The sequence below is a fragment of the Puma concolor genome, unplaced genomic scaffold, assembly GCF_028749965.1.
Source record: "Puma concolor isolate L17-30 unplaced genomic scaffold, mPumCon1.1.hap2 unalloc_scaffold_114, whole genome shotgun sequence".
Lineage (NCBI taxonomy): Eukaryota > Metazoa > Chordata > Mammalia > Carnivora > Felidae > Puma > Puma concolor.
The window spans coordinates 1-26,082 of NW_028240141.1; the positions used below are offsets into that span (position 1 = coordinate 1).

At 48.9% G+C, this 26,082-nt stretch overlaps 1 pseudogene; it reads right to left on the reverse strand.

Moving 5' to 3' along the window:
• Positions 1-1,809: 1,809 nt before the first annotated feature.
• On the reverse strand, positions 1,810-3,569 carry LOC147571702 (protein shisa-9 pseudogene; annotated as a pseudogene).
• Between the last annotated feature and the right edge of the window lie 22,513 nt (positions 3,570-26,082).

Sequence of the window (26,082 nt, forward strand, 5' to 3'; positions counted from 1 at the left end):
ACAAATACACAAAGCAGAAATATGTGCAGAAAACACACAAACAAATGCAAATAAGAGAGTGGCATTGGATTTAATGCATCCATCTCCAAGAGTGTAAAATAGTCCCAAACTCAAGAACAGTCTTCCTTAACATGTAGGCCACTTTTGAGGAGCCATTCAGGGAGGCTGCCACATGCGGATTTCTGGGGCTCATCCCAGACCTTTGCTGACCCGGAATCTTTCCCTTTCTGGACAGAACACAAGAATATGCATTCTAGGAAGCTGCCCACCCCCACCCAATGCTCACTCAAACTGAAAACACACTTGAAATCAGGGGGCTGGGGACTGCAGTTTTATAACTAACTGGGTGACCTTGGAGAAGCCACCCAACCTGAGCCATGATTTTGTCATCTATAAGTGGGAACTAATAGCACCTGTCTCCTAAGGTGGTCATGCACACTAAAGGAGTGTTTACACACACATGCACTCAAGTACACACACACACACACACACACACACACACACACACACACCCTCTAGTGCAGTGCCTGGCAAATGTTCTTTCCTTTTCCATAATAGTAACTGGCCACACACTGGAAAGCCTAGAGAGCTTTACAGAAGTACACAGACTCAGCAACCCTAGAGATTGTGATCTAAATTGCCTAGGGTGGGCCCCTAGCAAGAGGGTTGTTTTGTTTTGTTTTGTTTTGTTAAAGCACTCCAGGTGGTCCTAAACAGCAGCTGGGGTTGTAAACCACACCTGGGAAACTGCCAATAAAAATCAACCATCCTTTCTCTTCAAGAGAATGTACTTCCATGGCATTCTGGAATTTCCAAACTGTGTACCCGGAGAGACTTGTGTCCAGGCTCTTTCCGAGGTGTGGATGCCCCGATATTCAACACCCAACCAGCGCTCTGGTGGTCCCTGAAGAAGTGGCTGCAACCAACTAAGCCGGGGGGATTCTTTCTCCAGACAGAGCTGCAAGGTGGCAAGACAGGAATAAGATTCCCTCCTGAGCCCTGAGGTCTGCGGTGGAGCTCTGTCTCAACAGGAATACCCAGATCACACAGAGCCTGAAGATCACACATCGCCTTCCCCCTCTGCAGGCCAAAGGGAGCCGCCCACCCTTAGCTCAGCTCCCACCTTCCCACCTCCCCTTGTCCTGCCTTTCCTACCCTCCTTCACCCCCCACCCAAACACCCAGGAGGGCTCCTGGAAGCGCTGGTTTGCAAGGGAAAGGCTCAGTGGATACTTCAGCAGAGGAATTAATAGGAATCTGCCAGGCAGCCTACCTATCCCTGGGGGACTCTCTCCCTACCAAGGCGACACCCATCGTCCTGCCTCCATATTCTTCCTTCGCCTTAACACAGACCCCAGGAACCTACAGGGACTGGCAGGGACTGTGGGGAAGTGAAACTCCTGCCTGTGGGGCTGGCGACAGGGCATCTTGGAGGTGCAGGAGGTGGGCGGGGCCAGCGCGTTACTCTCTCACTTGGTCAGAGTTTCCTGAATCCTCTCCAAGCTAACTTTTGTGCTTCAAGACCCCAACATCCACCCACACCTCCCTGCTGACCCAAACCAAGAGGAATTTCCTCACCTCTTGCCCCAAATCCCTACCCTCTGGGGGGAAAAAATCATCGGATACTTTGCGTATAAACAGAAAATAATTACTAGTGAGGTGGTCATGTTCCTTCCCCTATTTTGGGTGGGTCGCTTTGTTCAGGTTTTTAGGGCAGGCGCACCTGAGTTCCTGCATCCACACGAGCACACATGGGCCCCACCAGAGGTGTGGGGAGGGTGTGTGTCTGTGTTTAGGGGGCGGGGGGGACACGTGGCGACCCAGCTGCCCACACTCGGCAAGATCCAGCTAGCTAGGGCCCAGCCATCCAGCTGTTCCAAGACCGCCAGTCGCTCTCCAACCCCGCCCGCCCAGACCTCCTGCCAACCCTGGCCTGCATCGCGTCTGGGGGCCGCTTCCCGGTGGCTGCCCTCTCTGCCTCCAAAGTTACTGGGTTGTGCGAATCAATTTAGACACTTTTTAAAAGGCAAAAAGAAAATCGCTCCATTAATCCCCAAATGCCTTCTCCCATCTGCTGCAACTCGCCATCACTAGGACTTGCATAATGAAAGTTGACGGAAAGTTGAGGAATCAGTGGGGCAGGAGGGAGGCTCCCGCCCTTGGAGTCCTCGCCAACCCCTGCAAGGGGCGCAGCTCGGGGCGGAGGCCCTGGCCCCCAGCAGGGAGAAATGGCGACAGCGGAAAGCGGGCAGGGGTCCTGGTGGCTGGGAGGCAACCAAGGTCCCAATTTCAGGAACCTAACAGCTCAGGGAGAGAGAGAAGAGGCCGCTCCAGGCAAGGCTTTTGTTCTCGCCCTCCCCTCTCTCTCTCCACCTCCCTCGCTTCTTTTTCGCGACCCTTACGAGTTGCAGGCGGCACACACTGCTTCCCTCCCTCACACGTGCCGCCCTTCCTTTTCGGGCCGCCTGCCCTGTTTACCTAGAAGCTGGCATCTGGAATCCGAGAGGTAGACCCTTCGCCAAAACCCAAGACTCCGGGGCCCTGAGCTCCCGGCCTGTGTGTGTCTCAGATCCGCTTGAATCCTAGGTGGGAAAGGGCAGCGAGACGGTGAGGGGTGGTGCAGAGACCACCCCCTACATACACACACGCGCTCAAGTCCACACCTGTGCGGAGCCCAGCGCCCCTTCTCCGCGCCTGGAGCCGAAATTGGCTGCCCAGGCGATCTCCGCCAGCGGACATGGGGGTTGGGGGGGGGGGAGCGCCATTGCCCAAGGAAAGGTGGAGAGGGAAGAGGAGGGAGAGCGGCGCCTGGAGGGGAGGCGACGGAGTTGGGTGGAGGGGAGGCAGCCTACCTGGACTTGGCTTCCTTTGCCGCCGGTGCGCTTTCTCCAGCCCCAGCTTGGTGAGGATGCCTACAAGCGTGACGGCCAGCACCCCGCACATGATGTAAAGGATCCGGTTGGTCTTGTCCTTCGTGGGGGTGGTGCAGGGGGCCGTCCTTGCGCCCGGGGGGCTTGCGGGTGTTGAGCCACAGCGGAATGTCCGAGTTGGTGCAGGTGCTCTGGTTCAGTCGCCGCTTCTTAAAATGTGCAGCAGAGCCGCAAGTCACAAGTCCCTCAGCAGAAGATGAAGTCGCCCGAGGAACAATTGAATGGCTGGTCCCACTGGTCCCTGATACCGAAGTAGCCGCGGCAGAAGTTCGGCGTGGGCGCTCGGGTAGGGGACGCGTCCCAGACCCCCGCGCCCTCGCTGGCCTCTTCCGAGGCGGCCCCCAGAGCGGCTGCACGCCCTCCTCCCCGCGCCAGCACTACCACGGAGCCCAGCTGAACCAGCTGCCCGTGCCCCGCTCGCTCCTGCGCCCAGCACACGCGGGCGCACAGCTCGGTGTGGAAGCTGCTGAGGAGCAGCCGGAGGACGCTACGAATCATGTCTCCCAGCCTGGGCTCCGCCGGCCGCCTGCCTCTCCAGGCGCGGCGGAAGCTGCCGAGGCTGTTGCCGGGGGCTGCGAGCCGCCTCCAGCCGCACAGGCAGGGAGAGGCGCGGAGCTCTCGCTGGTGGGCGGCCCCGGCGCTGGGCTCAGCCCGCGTTCGCCTCCCGGGCGCCGCGCGCAGCGCGCCTAAGGGGAGGGGCCAGGCGGGGAGGAGCGCGCCTGGCCGGGCTGGGGGAGGACGAGTGGGGGCAAGCGCTGGGTGCACGTCCGGCCCCCTACAGGGAGAGGCGGAGGCCGGAGAGCAGCGGAGAGTGTGCCTCGCCTAGGCCGGCGGCTCCGGACTAGCCGCCCTGCGCCCGCTCTCAGGATCCCTCTCAGCTCTCCAGCTTGCTAAGTCCCCAGGAGAGAGCCAAGCAACGCTTTTGGTATGAAGAGAGGCCAGGAGGAATGGCGGAGGGGGGAGGGGGGAACGAGGGGTGGAAAGGTCGCGAGCTCCCGAGAGGCGGGGGCGGGGAAGAGGTGAGTCGGCAGGGCTGGCGGGAGCGAGTTGAGGGGCGGGGGTGCAGAGCTGAGCTAGGCTAGCGGGCGGGGAGAGGGGAGCGTCGGCAGCCTCTGGGGCTGAAGGCACCGCTCGGGTTTTCCAGCAGGTGGAGGATGGCTGCGGGACCTCTCGCGCCCTCTCTGGGAGGGAGGCGCGGCTCAGACCTGTTCCGGGCGAAGAGGCGGCTCAGCCCCTGGCTTTTTCAGGCGTCAGTGCGCAGGAGCTGCGGTTCGAATCTGCCCTCCAGGGAAGGGGGGATTCACAGGGGCTAGGTAGGGACAGACTAAGTGGCTTCCACTCCAAGGCAAACTGAGACACAGTCTGATCAGGATCGCCCCTCCATTGGTGCCTGGGCCGTCTCGCCCTTCCCTTCCCCGACTGAGCCCTCTAGCCAGGCGCGCGTCCGGGGTGGTTCTACTCCCTGGGACTTGCCTAGGACCAAGACTGAGCTGGGAAGGCGCGGTGGCAAGCCACTGGCCCCAGGGTAAGGACCCCCGGGAGAGGGCCGTGGGAGGAACTGAAGTCAAAGAAGCCCAGGGGGTAGGAAGAGGCAGCAGACCAGGCCCAGGCAGGGGCACATCCCAAGTTCCTGAAGGTCTTTCCTTGGGACTCTCCCAGGCCCCAGGACCTGCCACTTGTGTCCTTCTAAGACCTCGCGGGGGCCTTCCCTGCGTTCTACAGGAGGGCACACCGCACGCCCAGATCCAGTGCAGCGCAAGGCCTGGACACCTAGCCTCAGCCACCCTCCCGCATCTGGAGCTCGCGCGTGGGTCTCTGGAGTCGGCTGGCCCCTTGCTCACGGAGCCCCCCAGACATCCTCACCGGATGTGGTGCAGTCCGGCCTTGCTTCCTGGGCTTCCAGCCTCTGGTCCTTGCCCTTCAGCATTTCCAAATCTGCCCTCTCCACTCAGGTGATTCCAGCTGGAATCAGTTGGCCCTCTCTCATTTATCCCACTTCTTTCCTCTGCTTGAGTTTGACTCCAATAGCCCCCAAAACAGGATTTGCACCAAAGCTGCTACACTGAATTTAGATCTCCACATGCCCCTGTGTTGTTTTTTGTTTTTTGTTTTTTTTCATTGCATTAACTAAGTATACACCTTGCAGTCACCTGGGCGGTTTGCAGGGAAATGATGTCTCCTCCACCCTCCCCTCCACTGGGCTTCAGTCAGGGGCTTCTCCGGGCATTTTCAAAGCACCCAAAAGTTGGGCCACCAATAAAATGGCATAGTGGGTTCTCTTTAACCGAAAAAGCATGGTGGGGAGGTGGTTACTGAACTCCTTTGCAAGTTTTCTCAAAATGACAGGGAGTTTGGCTCACTGTGCCTTCTCTTGGAAGAATGTCACCTCCTGTCTTCTGAAAGACTAGCATAGAATGACCCTGTTCCAGCAAAAAATGAACCAAGCCGACACTGACCCAGCATATCCAGGAGTATGCCAGCCCTCTGAGACTCACTGAATCGCGGGCTGTATTATGTCCCAAACCCACCTGGACAAGGTGTGAGATTGTTTAGTCTAAATGCATCAGAGCCATCGGAACGAGGTTCCCAAAAGATGGCAGTGTGGCATGTGGGTCGACCCACACCCACCACCACTGTGTGAGCCTCTACAAACACAAGCATTGGGGTGTGAGAACTAATGACGGCTGACATCTGATGCCTACAATATACCCACTAAGCTTGTCTTTTCTAAAGTCATCTCTTCACAGATGCTCAAAGCATATGTAGCATCTCGCAGACAATCTGGGAATAGTTGCTAAACCACTGGAGTGACTGATCTCCTGTAACTCTATCTCTAGGTGATAACTACGAGGCCCACACAACAGAAGGAGGGGCTGAGGCCCAAAGCGATTAAACCAGATGCCCACAGTACCGCAGCAAGGGATGCTACACAGTTGGCTTTTGACCCAAGAAATGTGACTCCAGGGTCTGTGTTGTAACCGCTGCAGATAGTGCCTGCCTAAAATAGGCCTCCAGACTCCCTGTCCATCTGACATTACATTATGTATTTGGTTTTTGCCTATCTCCGCACATTGAACGGTAAACTCCACGGCAGAAAGGGGCCTTCACTCCTGCAGCATCTCCCAGCACCTACAGCAGCAAGAAGCATGAGAAACACCCAAAAACTATTTACAGGCTGTTTTGAAGAACTTACTAAACTCTTATGCAAGACCTTTGGTGTGAAACGAAGGGAGGAAAGAAATGCATACAACAGGGACAAACAATGGAGTTTCTGCTGTCAGGACCACACAGAGGGATCGGGATATTTCTAGGCACTAAATCAGAATTGGAAAGGACCCTTCCAGCAGGCCTGCCTAGGTCCAAGAGGCTGAGGCTCAGAGAGGTTAAGGTCTTTGTCCCAAGGTTACATGGTCAGCAAGTGGGAAAGCCAGGGCTGGGTGCAGAATGCCAGACTCCTAACCTCTGCTTTCCTGCCTGCCCACCCCCACTGCACCCCACCGAGCAGCTGGCACCTCCCAGCAAGCATCAGGGCTGGGAGCCTAGGACAAGGGCCTGGTAGGAGGATAGGTCACAGACACCTTCCCGCCAGAGTTGGGGTTGTTCAGACACATTTAAATTCGATTTTAAACAAGAGAGACAGAACAAAACAAACAAACAGAAAAAAACACCTTCGTGAAAAGAGACAAAATCTAGACAGAAAAGTCCATTTTAGAATCTGTCTCCGATCTCTGTAAAATATTGCCTGTCACCAGAATATTTGAGTCCAGTCCTCAGGGGAGATTCACTCTGGCTGCTATTCCAGGCTTTACTTAACAGAGACTGCCCCCTGATTGTCACAAGGAGAGTGCAGGGAGCCTGCTTGGGAAAGAAGCCAACCTGATAGAAGGACCCTTTGTGGCTTATTTGCCAGATCCCAAACTTTAAACCTGCTATCCCTGTGAACGTCAACCAAACCCAATTCCCTTGCTGTTCCCGCCTGGAACATTGCCCACACCCGTTTCCCAAGCCTTTGAAAAATATGTACAAGAGGGGGAGAATCAGGTTCATTTTCCTCTCTAAAGGAAGAGAGCCACTTTCCTCTGGGTATGTCAACTCAGTAAATAGAGTCACTGCCTCCTAATAGAAGTGTGATTATTGACAACATGTCCCCATTTAGAACATGTGGTTGAGAAAGCATTTCCGTAAGGGTTCCCGGTGGGGAGGGGTGCGGTGTGTGTGTGTCTGTGTGTGTGTGTGTGTGAAGGGATGGTGGTGGTTATTCACTTCCTAATTGAGACACCTGTCAAGTTCATAGAAGATGAAAAATCATCATCAAAGACCACCCCCACCACTACCCAAATGAATTCCTGCAAATGTGCTGAAATTAACATGCAGCTCTTCAGGAAAGTGCTTTGTATGAAATAGATGATGACATTATTATTTACAACACAGGCACTTTTAGTATCTAAGGAAGAATCTCGTTGGCTCTAGGCTTCATTATGTTAGTCTGCAGCACAATTTGCCAGGAACCTGCAACCATACTCCCCAGGTATTAAGGGGAAGGAGCGATGTTACAAAGGACGTTTACTCACCAGGACTCGGAGCCCATGTCAGTCTATATGCAACTCCACAAATTAGACTCTCTGTGTCGTGGTCCTCACCGGAAGGCATTGATTCTTAATAGTCCTCATCGGGTGACTGTTAGGGTTTCAAAAAGGTTTCTTAGCAACTGTTAGCCTTGCGAAAAAAGAAAAGAGATGGCACACAAGCTGTTGGTTGGAAACCTTAAGAGCTGCCTGGGGGCTGGGGGAGATCAAAACTGGACTCCCAAATGCAGAGGGCAAGGAGAGACCAAAGGAGGAGGCAGACGTCTCCAGATGGGTGCATGGTGGGGGTGATAAGCAAGGGAACTTACAAGGCCTGCCCTGGGCCCTGCAAGGCAAGTGGATCTCTCCACCTGCCTGCCAGAATCTTACAAGTTTATATTACACACAACCCGCAATAGGGGTCAGTAGTATATCGTCCAGATGGTCTCAGCAGCACTTTGCTCTCTCAGGGCTGCATCCTTGAAGCAGACTCCTCGTGCCAGAACAGTGTTTGGAATATACATTGCAAGGACAGGGGAGGGGGTGATGAGCCTCCGATTGCCCACTGCCAGCCCAGGGGTCAACTGAAGGTCATGTCCCCTGGATGACTTTCTCCAACAGAAGCCAAAATGTGGCCAGCACCTTGCCGTGCTGGGGCAACACGCTGGTTTGATACATTTTATTCTCTTGTTCTGAAAAGAGAAAGGAAACTACAAGACAAGTGAAGTGGGTCTCAATTTTGGCTCCCCCAGACTACAAGTAGTAGGTGAGGTGATTTTTGGTGGTACCCAAACATGTTTTGTAAATAATTTTATATTTATGTTAATATGTGTCAGAAAAAATTAATGACACATCAAACACTTGGCTTCAGGAGAAAAACATTTAAGGTGCACATCAATTTAAAGTCCATTTAAGAAGAAGAATAAATACATTATAGTATTTATTAATAAAGTAAAAATGCAGAAAATAAGATGAAGTGTCTTGTGTTTAGGAAACGTGGGTTTTGGTATGAGGACAGGGTTTCTCAGTTTCAATGCTATCGACATTTTATTTTTTTTTTAATGTTTATGTATTTATTTTTGAGTGTGAGACAGAGTGTGAGCAGAGCAGGGACAGAGAGAGAGAGAGAGAGAGAGAGAGAGGAAGACACGGAATCTGAAGCAGACTCCAGCCTCTGAGCTGTCAGCCCTGACCCAGATGAGTGGCTCAAACTCGCGGACCGTGAGAACATGACCTGAGCCAAAGTCAGTAGCTTAACTGGCTGAGCCACCCAGGTGCCCCAATGCTATTGACATTTTGGAGTGGATCATCATTCTGTGATGGGGGGAGCTGATGTGGGGGGCTGTCCTGTGCATCGTAGAAGGTTCAGCGGCATCTCTGGACTCTACCCACTAGATGCCAGTAGCACCTCCCAGTTGCCACAACCAAACACAGGTGATGAGCAGACATTGCAAACAATTGAGAACCGCCCCATGTTTAAATCCTAGTTCTTTCTGTATGAGGTTTATGACCTCAAATGAGTCGCTTAACCTCTCTAAGCCTCAGTTTCCCCACCTATAAGATGTGGATATGAATGGGTCTTTCCCGAGACACCTGGGTGACTCTTTCGGTTAAGCCTCTCTGACTCTTGATTTTAGCTCAGATCATGATCTCATGGTTGGTGAGTTCAAGCCCCATGTTGGGCTCCACGCTGACACCAAGGAGCCTGCTTGGAATTCATTCTCTCCCTCTGCCCCTCCCCCATGCGTTGCTTGCTCTCTCTGTCTCTCTCAATAAATAAATAGATGAATAAATAAATAAATAAATAAATAAATAAATAAATAAATACTTTAAAAAAAGAATGGTGCTTTCCCCAGGAATCTTACAAACACTCCATATCTTGCATAGAGTGCTTAGCACAGTGAAATGGAACTTTGGCAGTGCTTAGTAAACAGTCATTCTTACGACAGGAAACCTGAAGGAGCCTAGCAGGTGGCAGGCACTGGGCTGAGTCCTGGGGAGACAGAAGGCTGAGACAACATCCTTGCTCTCCAGGATCTCAGATCTCCAGGACAAGATAGAATATAGAGGCAGGGCAAGCTTCCTGGGCATGCAGTCTGGACAGCCTTACAGCAACCCATGTTCAGGAGGGTCCCGTGCTTCGCCTGCTGCTCTGCCATTGTCGTGAAACTCTTAAATGATTTCTGAACACGGGGCCTCACCAATTCTGCAGCCAGTCCTCTATGTAGGGGATGCAACTCTGGCAAAATGAGAGGTCAAGCATTTGGGAACTTACAGGGCGATGTTTCACTCCGCCTACACAGGCACAGGCGTCTCTTAAAGTGTTGACATCCAATCAGTCCTAGCTTACATGTATGTAAGCATTCTCAGCAATGTAGCAAGAAGAAGTATTTTTTAAGTAGGCTTTAGGCCTAGTGTGGAGTCCAATGCTGGTCTTGAACTCACAACCCTGAGATCAAGACCTGAGCTGAGATCAAGTTGAACCAACGGAGCCACCCAGGCACCCCACAGCAGGAAGAATTTTGGTAGATTCTCTTTAAAAATAGTTCTCGTGGTGCCTGGGTGATTCAGTCGGTTAAGTATCCAACTCCTGATCTCGGCTCAGGGTATGATCTCATAATTCCTGAGATCAAGCCCCACGTGGGGCTCTGAGCTGACAGTGTGGAGCCTGCTTGGGATTCTCTCTTTCCCTATCTTTCTGACCCCCCACCAAAATAAATAAATAAACTAAACAAAAATCCCAGGTAGTTGTCAAATGTCAGTCCCAAGAACAATACTGAAGTTTTCCATAGTTAAGTTTCCACTGGTCCATAGAAAGTTGAGAAAAATTATGGTTGATGAAATAGATATTCTATAAGCAACTCTTTTAAAGGTTGTATACTCTATTTGTGTAACAATCACACAAACTATGTTAGTCGTGTGTGTGTGTGTGTGTGTGTGTGTGTGTGTGTGTAAATATTTCTTACCAGGGTAAAATGGTAAACTTATCATGCCTAATTTTTGGTCATTTTACTATAGACGAATCCCAGAGTCTGGGATGACTAATGTAAGAACCTCACAGTAGGGTTTGTTCACAAGAAAAGTGGTAGTTTGAGGCAATTCTCTGAATAATTTAAGTCCCTCCAACTGTGCTGTGAAACCAAAATAGGTTTTAGGGTCATGCATTTTCCAGCTAGCTACATTGGCTAAAATGATGAGGTATATCCCCAGGAATTAGGTACAGCTGGATGCAAAGTACACAACTCCCCGGACCCACGTCTCTCTGCTCCAACAAATGCCTATAAATACAGATTGTATCAGAGAGTTTTTTCCATGTAACAAATCATCCCAACATTTAGTGGCTTAAAATAATAACTGCTTATTTAACTAACAGTTCCGTAGATTGGCAACTTAGGTTGGCCTCAACTGGATGGTTCCTCTGGTCTTGGTTGGACTCACTCATGCATTTGCTGCTAAACTGCCAGGTCACCAGGGTGCTGGTTGGTCTGGGACAGCCTTCTCTGTCCCATGAGATTTCTCATAAGCCATTAGGCTAGCCAAGGCTTTTTCACATGACGCCTGGGCAGGGTTCCTAGTCACTAAAATAAAGCACATGAGACTTATTGAGACCCAGGGTCAGCACAGGCACGTCATCACTGTGCCACATTCTGTTGGCACAAAACAAGATACAAAGGCAGTTTATATTCAAGGAGAATATGGAAGAGTGGCAAGGTTGCATTGCAAAGGGACATGCGTGTGGTGCCTGGGTGGCTCAGTCAGTTAAGCATCCGACTTTTGATGTCAGCTTGGGGTATGATCTCACAGTTTGTGAGTTCGAGCCCTGTGTCAGGCTCCGTGCTGACAGCGGGGAGCCTGCTTGGGATTCTGTCTCTCCCTCTCTCTGTTTGTTGACCACTTGCTCTCTCGCTTTCTCTCTCTCTCTGAAAATAAACAAGAAAAAGAGGAAGGAAGGAAGGAAGGAAGGAAGGAAGGAAGGAAGGAAGGAAGGAAGGAAGGAAAAGGGACATGCATGCAGAATGTGTGAATCACTGTAGCTATATATTTTTTTTTTTTTGTATGTGTATCGACCGTCTTAGTCCATTTAGGCTGCTGTAATAATATGTGATATACTGGGTGGTTTGTAAATAGTAGAAATCTATTTCTCACAATTCTGGAAGCTGGCAAGATCAAGACACAAGCATGGACACATTCTGGTGACAGCCTCTTCCTGGTTCATAGCTGGCACCTTTTCACTGTGTCCTCACATGGCGGAAGGGGTGATGGAGCTCTGTGGGGGCTCTTTTATAAGAAGGGTGATTCCATTCATGATGACACCGCCCAAATGACCTAGCCATCTCCCACAGGTCCTTCCTTCTAATATCATCACATTGGTCTTTAGGATTTCCTGATGGGAATTTTTAGAGAACACAAACGTTTATTTAAAAAGATTTTTTAAAATATTTTTCTTTATTTTTGAGACAGAGAGAGACAGAGCATGAGCAGAGGAGGGGCAGAGAGAGAGGGAGACACAGAATCCGAAGCAGGCTCCAGGCTCTGAGCTGTGAGCACAGAGCCCGACGCAGGGCTTGAACTCACAGACTTGCTTGAACTCACAGACCGTGAGATCATGACCTGAGCTGAAGTCCGAGGCTTAACCGACTGAGCCACCCAGGCACCCCTGAGAGGACACAAACATTTAGAGGATAGCTTCAACCTACCCAACAGTTCAAATGGCATTACTACCAACCACGGTAGAATGAAAATCCCCCTATCACCAAGACTGCCTCACCGACAGTATTCCAGGACAAACTTATACACACGTTTGTACTGTCTGCAAAGAAGCAACAGTCACATAAAGTTACACAAGTTGTACTTTCACCTCCATAATCAGAACAACCCCTGTACATTGGAAAGTTTGGTACCCAAACAGCCAGCCATGTGTCCAAACCAGTACACCGGGAGGTCCTTGGTGCCTCCCTTTGTTTCAACTTCCGTATCCTGTCAGTCACCAAGTTCTGTCAAGTCTCCCTCCTGAACACACATCAGCTCCTTCCTTGCTGTCATCCCCGTTCCTCCTGTTTCACTTCAGCCCTCATCATCTCTCATGGTGACGATGACACTTCTCCCTAATTTTGCCTACCCCTCCCCCCATGTCCTCATCCTGAATCCAGTTGTCTTTCATTCACTTAACAAGCCTTTATTGAATGCTCACATCGTGCCAAGCACTCTGCTGGTGGTGGCAGATACAACAGGAAATAAGAGAGCCCCTAGTTTGGTAAAGGCAAGAAGCAAAAAAGACTTAATTTATTCGTCAGGGCAGGTCATGTGCTGTACTGCATAACCACAAAATCTCAGTGGCTTAACCCAGTAAATGGTGATTTAGGAATTCAGGTCTCTCCCATCATGTAGTTCCACCATCACAAAATCCTTTACTTTGAGCCATGTGGGAGCCATGCAGAGGCCATATGGAGCCATAGAGGAAAGAGCAGAAGGATGGAGTGAGGTAGTTTATGGCCATACCTGGGAAGTGGCATACATCATTCCCACCATATTCCATTGGCTGAACTCGGTCACATGGTCCCAACTTAAGCACAAAGGACTCTGGGAAATGTAGTGTTCCTACATGCTCAGAGTAGGAAAGAGAGCTGGTGAGTGTATAACCAGTCCTTTCCTCCATGGATGATTGTCATGCATGTAACTGGGAAGTATGGCATCCTAAGGGAACCAGGGGCGGGTCTAATGTATTTACTACATCCTTGGATTCAGGAAGGCAGGGTGGTGGGCTAAATAATGGCCCCCAAAGATATCCAAGTCCTAATCCCTGGAACCTCAAACCTAGTACCTGGCAGAAAGGACTTTGTACATGTGATTAAGTTAAGGATCTTGAGACAGAGAAATTGCTCTGGATTATCCAAGGGGGCCCTATCTGTAATCATGAGTGTTCTTCTAACAGGTAGATGGAGGGAGATTTGACCAGGGAAGAGAAAAGGGAGATGGGATGACAGAAGCAGAGATTGGAGTGATGTGCTCTGAAGGTGGAGGAAGGGTCCACAAGCCCCACAAGCTAAAAAGCTGGGAAAGGCAAGGAAGAGAATTATCTCTTGGAACCGCCAGAAGGAATCAGCCTGCCGACACCTTGATTTTAGGCTGTTAAGGCTCAATTTGAACCTCTGGCCTCTGCAAGTATAAGAGAATAAAGTTTTCTTGCTTTAAAATACTGAATTAGTGATTTGTGACAACAAGGGGAAACTAATACAAGCAGTTATGCCTACACTAAGTTCCAGATAAGGATCACGCGTTAGTGAGCTAGGCAAAAAGACTGGAAGACAGGGCCAAAAGTGGAAGTTAAGGCTGAAGGGTAGCAAGGTCCAGATCCAACAGGATTTGCGAGGGAGGAGAGGGAGGGGAGGAGGGCAGTGAATTTAAGCGCGAGAGCACCAGAAAGCCATTGGAGCAGGAGTGACCTGACCAAGATCTGCATTTTTAAAAAGCACGATAACCCCACCTGCTCTGTGGAGAGCACATCAGGGGAACCAGTGCTGGTGGCAGAAGACAGTCATTTATTTGCTTTATCCCAGGAGAAAAGGAGAGAGACAATATTCCAGGGTCCTGGCAATATGTAGTGGAATCAACGGGACTTGGTGATGGCCCGCCTCTGATAAGAGACATCCACTCCATCAGCAACATCAGCTGCACCAACTCTGATGGTCGATGGTACCTGCAGAGGACATAACCTGCTTAGCCACCTATCCGGAATTGTGAGAATATCTATTGTGTGAGAAGTCTAAAGGAACAGGCAAGGTGCCTGTGAAGACCAGGTGCTATCCATTGGATGCCTTCTTCCAAATCCTGTATTGCCAACACCATCATGTCCTTTGTAATTTGAGTAAAATAGTTAGAGCACCATCCCCATATACAGGGAAACCCAGCATTAACCTTCATCACCACCCACGCCACGATCAAGGCATTTCTATTTCTCCAGATCACTTCTGACTCTGATTTCCTGTTGCTGCTTGTACAGCTACCCAAACGATGGGTGAGCTGAGGCTGAAATCCAACCTACACTGTCCTGGCCGAAGCATGTACTCTTGGTGTATACAGAAACTGATTTGATGCTTGGCATGGCCAGAACTTGGAGCTTTTGAGGAGAAAAGACTGGAAATAAAGGTCAAGTAGGGGGTCAGCTTAAAGTGTACCAATGCCTTGCTAAGGGGCTCGAGACTGCTTCTTATAATGATGGTACCTTGTCCAACAATGTAAAACAAAGACAGACACAACCATTCATATTTGCATCTTATGCAGATCATGTTGCCAGCAAATCTGGTCCTCATCACCCTTCTGGGACCAAGAAAAAGCCAACCAGTCTGAGCTGAGACTGTCTATACCGAGTCCTGTTGGGAATCCCATTGGCCTCCATGCACAGACAGGATTAAACAGTGCTAGGAAAAGAAAGGGAAAATGGATCTGACTCAAGAGAGAAGCAGAAACAAACAAAAAGAAACTTAACTACCTGGTTGATGGCTTTCTGGATCCTGAGATTTGGGGGTTCTGTGTGCTACTCCTGGATCTTCCAATAAAGTCCTCCTAACTTCCTCCCGTTTTTGCCCAAATTAACGCAAGTTGATTCCTCTTATAATTCTGACCTGGATATTGTGTGTCCACTTTCTGTCTTCAGGCCTTCGTCCCATCACCACCAAATGTGACATTTTGTGTCTCTCCTTCCTGATGCCATGAGTTGGCCAGATGGAGAGGAGGAGGAGAGGTCAGGGGAAGGCAGGGGCGGGGAGAAGAGAGAAAGGTGTCATTGCATACATACTCAAAGATATAGAAAAGTGTTCATTATGGCATTGTCTGTAATAGCAAAGGACTGAAAACCACCTCCATCGGTGAGAGAACTGATAGTCTCCCAGAGAGATCTCTCCATCGGTGAGGTACTGGCTAAATAACTCACAGTACTTCCATACTGGAATACCATACAGCAGTTGAAAAGAATGAGCAGTGAAAAAAAGTTCTAGGGGTGCCTAGGTGGCTCAGTCAGTTGAGCATCTGACTCTTGATATCAGCTCATGTTGTAATCTTGCCATTCGGGGATCGAGACCTGTGTAGGGGCTGAGCTGACAGCTCACAGACTGCTTGGGATTCTCTTTCCCTCTCTCTCTGCCCTCCCCCCACCTCTCTCTCAAAATAAATCAATAAAATAAACTAGAGAACTCAGTTTAGGCATTCCTGTCTTACTTACATATTTAGTAAATAAATATGTTTATATTCTAAACATGGTATAAATTATAATAAATCATTATTCATATTATTACACATCTAAATGTATTTTATAAAAATATATAATAAATATGCTGTCCTTTATTTATTAAAATATGTAAATATATAAGTATATTTATTATATGAATGTATTTATATCAATAACACAAATATTAAACGTAGAAGTAAATTTATATTGATCATATACATAATATACACATATTATATATAATACATACAGTGTGTATATATATATCAAATGAACTTCAAGGAAGATACAATTGTTTTTAAAAAGCAAGGCAGAGGGGCGCCTGGGTGGCGCAGTCGGTTAAGCGTCCGACTTCAGCCAGGTCACGATCTCGTGGTCCGTGAGTTCGAGCCCCGTGTCAGGCTCTGGGCTGATGGCTCAGAGCCTGGAGCCTGTTTCCGATTCTGTGTCTCTCTCTTTCTGCCCCTCCCCCGTTCATGCTCTGTCTCTCTCTGTCCCAAAAATAAAAATAAACGTTGGAAAAAAAAAAAAAAAAGCAAGGCAGAGAAAGAAACACACTTACTTTTAAATTTTTTAATGTTTATTTAGTTTTGAGACAGAGAATGAGTGGGGGAGGGACAGAGAGAGGGAGACACAGAATCTGAAGCAGGCTCCCATGGAAGGAAGGAAGGATTGGACACCCTGGGAAAGAGTTGGAGGAGTTCTGCAGGCCTCGTGAGGCCCCAAAGGGCAGATCCCTCACTCACCTGTGCTGGTGCAGGCTGGGGCCGGGAAGCAGCAGCAGCAGCATCCAGAGGCAGCAGGGGCAGCAGATCCCTGGGATGGTGGATGGAGCAGTGAGCCATGGTCTTGCAAGCAAGGGGAATCACCACGCTGGGCTGCCCTCGGCCCTTGCCCCCTGCCCCAGCCACCTCACTGTCTCTTGCCCCGGCATCACCCTCCAGCAGGGCATGGGCAAGCCAGGCAGGGATGGGCACCTGGGGCCACAGGAGTGTCCCCCATGACCTCTGTGTCCTAGTTATTGAACGGGCATAAGGAGTCACCCAGGGCCCTTGGAACCAGGAGGGAGAATCTAGCCCTGGAATCTTTTCTGATGGGGCTTGGGAAGAATTCTGGAGGGACGGCATTTAGTGCCAGTTCATTCACAGGATAAAAGCACAACACAAGGTCACCATGGCTGCTGATGCCAGTGTTTTCTTACTCAGGCCCCATTTCAGCCCTTACCCAGGGATTTGGAGGACTTAGATACACAAGAACTTAAAATACAAGACTCTCAATAAATTTGGTATAAAAGGAATTTACTTCAACATAATTAAGGCCATATATGGCAAGCCCGCAGCAAATATCACATTCAGTAGTCAAAGCTGAAAGCTTTTGCTGTAAGATCCAGAGCAAGACAAGGGTGACAAGGGTGTCCACTCTCTCCACTTCTATTCAACGTAGTCTTGGAAGTCCTACCACACCAGTCAGGCAAGAAACAGAAATAAAAAGCTTCCAAATCAGGAAGGAAGATGTAAAATCACCCATTTGCAAATAACATGATCTTAGTATATAGAGAAAACCCAAAGCCTCCACCAAAAAAGAAAGAAAGAAACAAACAAACAAACATAGCACATGCCGTTACTACATTTGCCAAGTCACTGTATTTTAAGGGCAAATCCTGGCAATAGCCAATCCATCCATTCCAAAGCTCCACAGTAACCGTACTTAATCTGCTGTATGTACTGCACAGTCAGTTGCTAGGGCTTATACCCAGGGTAGGGAGGGATCAGCCTCGTGATTGTCAGGGGTGTGTCCGTGTCTTATGGCCTTGAAGGAGAGGGAGACCAGCAGCTTTAGGAACTTCACCTGATTGTGCATGCCATACGTGTAGGCAGGGGGAAGCAGCACTGTCAGGCATGAGGAGATAGACTGGGGCAGAATATGCCATACTAGGACCCCCATGTCCTTCCCTCTTTCGATGGGGTGTGCTCCATTCCAGGTATACTGCATTTCCATAGGTCTGACTTTCAGCAGAACAACAGGATCCCAGTAGAGATCGAGTAGATCCCTCTCCCCCAGGGGTACAAAGTAACTCACTTATCCTAGGGGGCATCCCATGGCAAATTCCAGTAGACAACACCTTTTGGTGTTCTCAGCAGCATAGCATAGGAATCCACAGTGAGAGTTGGGGCCATAGCGGTCTCCCTAGACTTCTATACCTTTATAGTGTTGGGTGCCTTAGCAGGGGGCCCCAGTCTGACATATGGGGCATATGTTTGATCATTCAAATGCATTAAAGCCTGTGACAGCACATTAGTACACCGGGACAAGGTCGTTTTCCCTGTTAATAATTTAATCTGCTGCTTTAACATTCCATTTCTCCTTTCTACCAACCAGTGCTTTCTGAGCCAGGACATGGAAAACAGGGAGGATCACCTCAGGCTCTTGCAGGTGAGCCAGATGTCCTGATGCCATATCCTGATACCAAGGGCTTAGTTATGATCATCTGCCCTTTGGCTTCCCAGTGTCTAAATTCGAGGCTAATCTCTTTAGAACAGCCCACCTGTCAGTGCAAAGGATTGATGGCTAGAACTCATGAGTGATCACCAGTGAAACCCCTCTGAGTTCAGCCCAGTGGCTGCTTAGCTTGTTCCTGTTTCCATCCAGATGGTGTCAGCATTGGGTTGAATAGCACCTTGAGTTGCTCTGCGTGGGTTTCTCCAACTAGACCTGTCTGTATATTAGGCATCAGAGGGAATTTCCCCCATTTCCTCTAGAGGCCACAGAGGCCACAACACGAAGAAGAGTGGGGGCATTTGAAGGATCTACATATTCTATAGGACCCAGTAGCACCCACATTTCTGGAGACAGTGGGCTGTACACGGAAAATTATAAAACTTTGATGAAAATTAAAACAGAAACAAATGAAAAGATATCCTATGTTTATGGATCAGAAGAATTAATATCATTGAAATGTCCATATTACCTAAAGTCATCTGTAGGTCCATGCAATCTCTACCAAGATTCCAATGGCATTTTCACAGAAGTAGAAAAAAAAAAACCCTAAGATTTCTATGGAACCACAAAAGATTCCAAATAGCCAAAGCAATCTGAGGAAGTATATAAAGCTAGAGGCATCATATTTCCGGATTGAAATTGTATTGCAAAGTTGCAGCAATCAAAATATTCTGGTACTGGCATAAAAAAAAAAAAAAAAAGACACATAGGCCAAGAGAATAAAGAGCCCAAAAATAAACCCATGCATATGTGGTCAATTAATTTATAACATAGAAGGGGCGCCTGGGTGGCGCAGTCGGTTAAGCGTCCGACTTCAGCCAGGTCACGATCTCGCGGTCCGTGAGTTCGAGCCCCGCGTCGGGCTCTGGGCTGATGGCTCAGAGCCTGGAGCCTGTTTCCGATTCTGTGTCTCCCTCTCTCTCTGCCCCTCCCCCATTCATGCTCTGTCTCTCTCTGTCCCAAAAATAAAATAAAAAAAAAAAACGTTGAATTTATAACATAGAAGGCAAGACTATACAATGGGTAAAGGACAGTCTCTTCCATAAATGGTGCTGGAAAAACTGGGTAGCTACATGCAGAAGAATGAAATTAAACTCTTATTTTATACTAGTCACAAAAATTAACTCAACATACTTAAATGTACACAAAACTGTAAAACTCCAAGAAGAGAACGAACAGGAAAATCCCCTAAATATTGGTCTTGACAACAGTTTTTGGATGTGACACCAAAAGCACAAGCAATAAAAAATAAATAAACAAGTGGAACTACATGAAACTCAGAAGCATCTCACAGCAAGGGAAATCATGAACAAAATCAAATGTGAACCTACAGAACGAGAGAAAATATTTGCAAATCATATATCCGATAAGGGGTCAATATCCAAAATATTTAAAGAACTCATATCACTCAATAGCAGAACCCACAAATAATCCAATTTAAAAATGGGCAAAGAACTTAAATAGACATTCTCCCAAAGATTTTCCCAAAGATTTTCCCAAAGACACACAATGGCGTACAGATACATGAAGGGGCTCCACGTCACTAACATCAGGAAAGTGCAAATCAAAATCATAATGAGATATTGTCTCACACCTGTTAGTATCTTATCATAAAAAAGACAAGAGATAACAAGTGTTGGTGAGAATGTACAGAAAAGGGAACCTTTGTGCACTGCTGGTAAGAATATAAATTAGTATGCCCACGATGGCAAACAGTATGGAGGATCCTCCAAATATTGAAAATAGAACTACGAGGGCACTTGGCTGACTCAGTCGGTGGAGCATCCAACTCTTCATCTCAGGGTCATGAGTTTGAGTTCCACGCTGGGTGTAGAGATGGCATAAACTAACTAACTAACTAACTAACTAACTAACTAACTAACTAACTAACTAAGTAACTAACTAATTTAAAGAAAATAGAACTACCATATGATCCAGGAAACCCACTCTGGATGTACAACGAAATCTGTTTATTCTCTTGGGAAACAAAGCCACTACCGCCAAGGGATATCCGCCCCTACATGTTCATTGCAGCCATATTCAAAATAGCCAAGACATGGAAACAACCAAAGTATCCACTGACAGATGAATGGATAAAGAAGATGTGTGTGTGTGTGTGTGTGTGTGTGTGTGTGTGTGTGATTTATATACATACATATGATATGTCATATGATATCATATGATATATATGATATCATAGTATCATATGATAGTATTTCAATATATATATGACATATCATATGGATATATGTCATATGAATGATCATATACATATTGAAATATTATCAGCCATAACAAAAGAAATCCTTCCATATGTGGCAACATGGATGGAACTTGAGAGCATTATGCTACGTGAAATAAGTCAGAGAAAGACAAATCTTGTATAATACCACTTACTTATGAATCTAAAAATGTCAAATTCACTCATAGAAACCAAGAGCAAATTGGTGATTGCCAAGGGCTAGGGATGGAAAGATGGTGGTCAAAGTGCACAAACCTTCAAGTAGAAGATGAGGAAGTTCTGGGGATTGTGCAGCATGGTGACAATGGTTAACAATACGAGAATTGCTACAAGAGTATTTTTACCACCCCTCATCCCACATACACAAGCAGGTAACAATGTGAGGTCTTGATTGTGTTGACCAAACGTACTATGGTAATTATTTCACAATATATATGTGTACCAAATCATCACATTGTACAACTTGAACTCACATAATGTTATTTGTCAATTATATCTCAATAAAGCAAGAAAAAAAATCAGGTCAAGCGTCTCCTTCCTTTCTGGGACCCTTTTCTGATCCCGTGAGAGTTGACTCAGTTGTTCTGTTCCAACCATACTATGGAATAGGTTCAGTAATAACACTAACCACATTTTATTACATTTATTTACCTATACACCTGTCACCCACTAACAGATTATAAGCTCTTTGAGGACAGGGACTATTTTATTCATCTTGACACCTTTTGTGACTAAAATACAGCTTGACATAATATGCATATGTGCATATGAGTCACTATTTAGGGAACAAGTGATTATGCTACCTTTGCACGATCAGGATACCATGGCCGTTTCACGAATGTCCCTGGGCAGGCAGGGCCTCTAATTCTAGAAGTGCTAGAGGCGATTTTATTGGTAAACAGGTGGGGTTTGTGTTCGCTGAGTTCCTTTTACTTCTTTTCATCTTTCCTTGATTGCCTATCTGTGTTGGGTCAACAATTGGTTTGATAGTGACTTAACAGATTATTTTTTATCTTATTGTTAAGTATCTGTAGTCATCTGCTCTGATAGAAGCTTATGCAAGGACAAATATTTCTTGTTGCACATACCAGCATTATTGCTTCTATTGTGAAATTCACCTGGTCATAACGTAGGAGTTGGTTGTCTATTTTTGGTATTCAGATCTTAAGATCATATACCAATGCCTGAGCCCTACTAGGAATGCTCATCGCCGCATCCCTAACAGCCGCCTAAAGTACACCAATCATATTTTTCACCCTTCTAGGACAGCCTCGAGACACCTACATCAGCGATGCAGGGGTGTCACGCTTGCACCCCTTCTGTGCCCCTTCATCGGCCATATAGATATGTCACGCGTGTGCCCTTTCTTCAGCCATGTAGGGGCATCACGCGTGTGCCCCTTCATGGGCCATGCAGGGGCCGGCTGCCTGCGCCCCTTTATGGGCCATATAGGGGTGAGCCGCCTGCTTCCCTTCGTGGACTATGTAGGGGTGAGCTGCCTGTCCCCCTTCACGGGCTATGTAGGGGTGTGCCAACAGCAACCCTTCATGGGCCATGTAGGGGTGAGCCGCCTGCACTCCTTCATGGCCACTATAGTATTTGTACTGTCTGTGGTTTCAGGGATCCCCCTCGGGTCTCCGGACATATCCCCATGGATAACAGGGCGCTTCTGTAGTTGTGTTCCTCTGTGTCACATCTCTCCACATGACCCTCATCTCCAGATAAATCTTACAGGATCAGGAACCACTTTTCTGCTACTTTCTTCTTAGTGGAAACATCATGCCTTTGCTAAGCACGGCCGCTTTGCCCTCTCCACCTTCTCGTGGAGGTTCCCTTCCCCTTGCAGCGCTCTTCACTCACTGCTTTTGGGTGTGCGTCTCCTGTGGCAGTCCTGCACAAGTGGTCATTTGTACCGCGAGTGACTGCAGGAAACGGCCTGGAACTGGGACTCTGGGACTGGACTGCTCTTCTCCCTGGTGGACATACAAGTAGCTTCCTTGTTGGCAGAAGTGGATACTGGTCATTGGCGGCAAGAGGTGATCTCACTTTTGTTCACATTACCACTACTGGTGGTGAGGAGGGATGGAGGACAGCATGCTGGAGGATCACACGTGGAGTCCTCACTGTGGCCATGGGGAACAGTTACAGAGACTGTCCGGGGTCAGTTTTGGGTGTCTGGGTATACGCAGGAAATAGGAGAGGTTGAAAGCAAGGGCGAAATATCAGAAAACGTATGGCCTCATGAGGGTAATATCTTGTGTTTTGTTGCCAAGAGAAGCAGCTTCCCAACCCCCCCCCCCCCCCCCCCCGCCGTCCAAGGGAAAAAGTCTTACCCCACCCCCAGGACCCCTAGAGAAAAGGTTTCAATGGCTTCACCTAGGACAATACTGTCGTGACAGAGAGCAGTGATGTTCAGGCTCCATGTCTACCATCCGTGTTTACTTCCTGGAAAACAACGGGATGCCAAGTCCACGCAGGATCAGGTGCCCATGCAGGGGAGTGGCAGGGTATTACCACTTCGCACTGGTAGGAGACTGGGGAATGAATATGGGAGTGGATCCAAAGAGTATTAAACCAAAGAGGGTGACGTACGATAGGCCAGACATGGATACACGGTTCCTCCCACAGGAAATGCAATTTAATGTGTGGCCTTGAGAATTGGGAATGTCATAATAATGACACAATGGCTGCCTGCAGTCAACTAGGTTGAAATGCCAGAACTTCCCTGTCTTTCTCAGGGAAGGAAGACTCCAAAGTCCGAGGGAGATGGGAATGGGGACCTGTTGTGTGCACACCTGCTCTTTTACCACAAACTTGGTGGCTTATGAGAACAAAATCGTGTTCTCTCACAGTTTTGGAGGAGGCCAGGAACACAAAATTCGCTTCACTGAGACTAAAGTGTCCCCAGTGCTGTAGTCCCTTTGGAGACCCCAGGACTCCAGGGGACAGTGTATCCCTTCCCTCTGGTAGCTCCTGGTGGCCACCAACCTCCCTTGGCTTGTGTCCACGTCACCCCAGTCTGTCTCCATGGACACAGTGCCTCCTCTTTTGTCAAGTCTCCCTTTGCCTAAGGATGCTCGTGATTCCATCTAGGGCTCAGATAACCCAGGACTCAAGATCCTTAACTAGAGCCCATCGATGGGAGTTAGATTCCAGGTATTAGGACTTGATTTCTTTGAGGGCCATTGTCCAGCCTAGTGCAACGTGTCCTTCCACAAGGAGACAGCCAAACCATGCTAGCCCCGTGCGGTGGGGTGCTCACCGGTGAGCAGTGCCAGGGCATGCACTGCTGATAGACACTGCAGCAGAACCGAATCCCCGGAGAATTATGCCCAGAGGGGAAAAAGTGAATCCTGAAAAGGTCACGTGCTTTTCGATTCCACTTGCATAATATTCTCGAGGCGACGATTTCGTGGAAATGGAGAGCAGATGAGGGATTGCCAGCCATCACGGAGGTGACGGGGGCAGGAGAGAAGTGGGAATGTCTGCTGTAAGAGGACAACACGGGGGTCCCTGTGGGGGGCTCGATGCTCTGTTTGTCACGCATGTCACTTTGGAAATCCCGGCCGTGGTCCCGTTCTACAGGCAGAGGGAACGTAGGGCCTCTTCACCGTGTTTCCCAATCACACACAGTCCCAGCAAACCTCCCAGCCGCCCACCTTGGCTACATCTGTCCCCACGGCTCTGGCTGGCGCCCCGTTGCCACAGTTGGGCCGTGTTCCTAAGGGAGGAAGCCATCTCGCTAACGCGGCTCCTGCACCGCTTCACTCTCCCCTGCACACTGGGCGGGGGGGCGGGGGGGGGGTCTCTTCGGGACCAGGCCATCCTGTGCACCTGCGGCTGTTTCTCCCGGCGTACGGGGAGCAATCACTTCCCATCCACCACCACCTGTCTTGCCTTCCTGCATCCTAGCATTGCACGTGTCGGCGCCTGCAGACCTTCCGTCCATCAGCTGAGTCTGAGAGGGCTTCCTCTCCCACTTGTCCCTAGTTTTCCTCTCATGAATGATCGACACGTCGCTGAGGCTCACGCTGAAGTCTCAACCTCCAGTTCGCGGGCTCCGTGGCACCATTTTACAGACACACAGAATTGCTCCCTTTCTTTAAAACTTCCTTCCTCCCCCCTCCCACCGCCCGGGCCGCTGCTCACCAGTGTCTGTGTTGGTCTGTCCTCATCTTCTTCCCCCCTCCCATCCACTTTCTGCCCGTCCTTCCTCTGGGGTGATCTCAGCCAGCCTCAGGCTTCTATCTACCAGCAGCCGGGGCCTTCGAGTCTTTATGCTCTGCCCCCAGCTCTTCATGTCTCCAGACGCCTGACTCCAATTGCGCACCACACAGGTGCTACCCTCCCCAGCCTCTGCTACCTCCCTGTAGGCATCTCCTCTTCCCCTCCCCTTGTTTACTGGGCTGCGGCCACACTGGCCCCCTCCCTGCTCCCTGAGCATGGAGGGCACACACACACACTCCTGCTTCAGGTCTTTGCGCTTGCTTTGCCTCTCTCTGTCCGGAATGTTCTCCCACATGCCCACATGACCTACTCCCTTATTTCTGTCATATCTTTGCTCTGACGTCACCTGCTCAGTGGGGTCTCTGCTGGCTCTCTATCCAAAACGGAAAACTGCTCCTTCTCCGACCCGAACACCCGATCCACCTTCCCTGCATTCTTTTTCTTTCCGGCCCTTGGCATCATCTGTTTTTCTTACTTGCTTGCTGGCTGTCGCCTGCTGCAGTCCCTGCCAGAATGTCGGCTCCATGGGATCGGAAGACCAAACCAGCTTTGTTTAGGGCTGTTTCCTTAGGGCCCTAGAACAGTGCCTAACTCCTACAAAGGCTCAAACACCATTCACTGAGTAAGTGTTGGGATTTTCTATTAGTTTGCTGGGCCTGCCATCTCAAAGTACCACAGACTGGGTGGCTTAAGCAACAGAAGTTGATTTATTTATTTTCTCACACTTTAGATCAAGGTGTGGGCAGGGCAGGTCTCCTCTCTCCGTGACTGGTGGACAACCTCCTTCCCACTGTCTTCACGTGGCCTTCCTTCTGTGTGTGTAGGTGCCCACTCTCTTCTTATAGGACACCAGTTATCAGATTAGGGTCCCTCCCCCCAAATGAGCTCATTCAACCTTCACTTTACCTTTCAAGATCTGGTAGCCAAGTACAGTCCCATGGGTAGTTAGGACTTCAACGTATGGATTTGGGGGGCAAATCCATTCCATAACAGGTTTCTGTCTGTATACCTAGTCACTACTCACATGAGTTTTTTTTTCTGTATGCCCTTGTCCCCATTATTTGCTCACCCAGTGCTAATCCCAGTTTGCCCTTAGTCCAAGTTGTAACTCTGTTTATTTACTTGTATAGGCTTGCATCTACCCTCTACCTCTATACTCCAAGTTTCTGGCTGGCACTGGAATTACATCCTTAGCGTGCACATCATAACCTCTAGGTGAGGTAAGTGTGATTACTCTCATTTCGAAAATCTACAGTCTGAGGCTCAAAAGAGAGTAGGTCATGTTTCTGAGACCACAGTACTAGTAAGTCCTGTCGTTTTGATAATTTCATTCTCATGGGCTCCAAAGCCCACTTTCTTTCATCTACCACACTGTCCCCAAGATGAATGGGGAAAA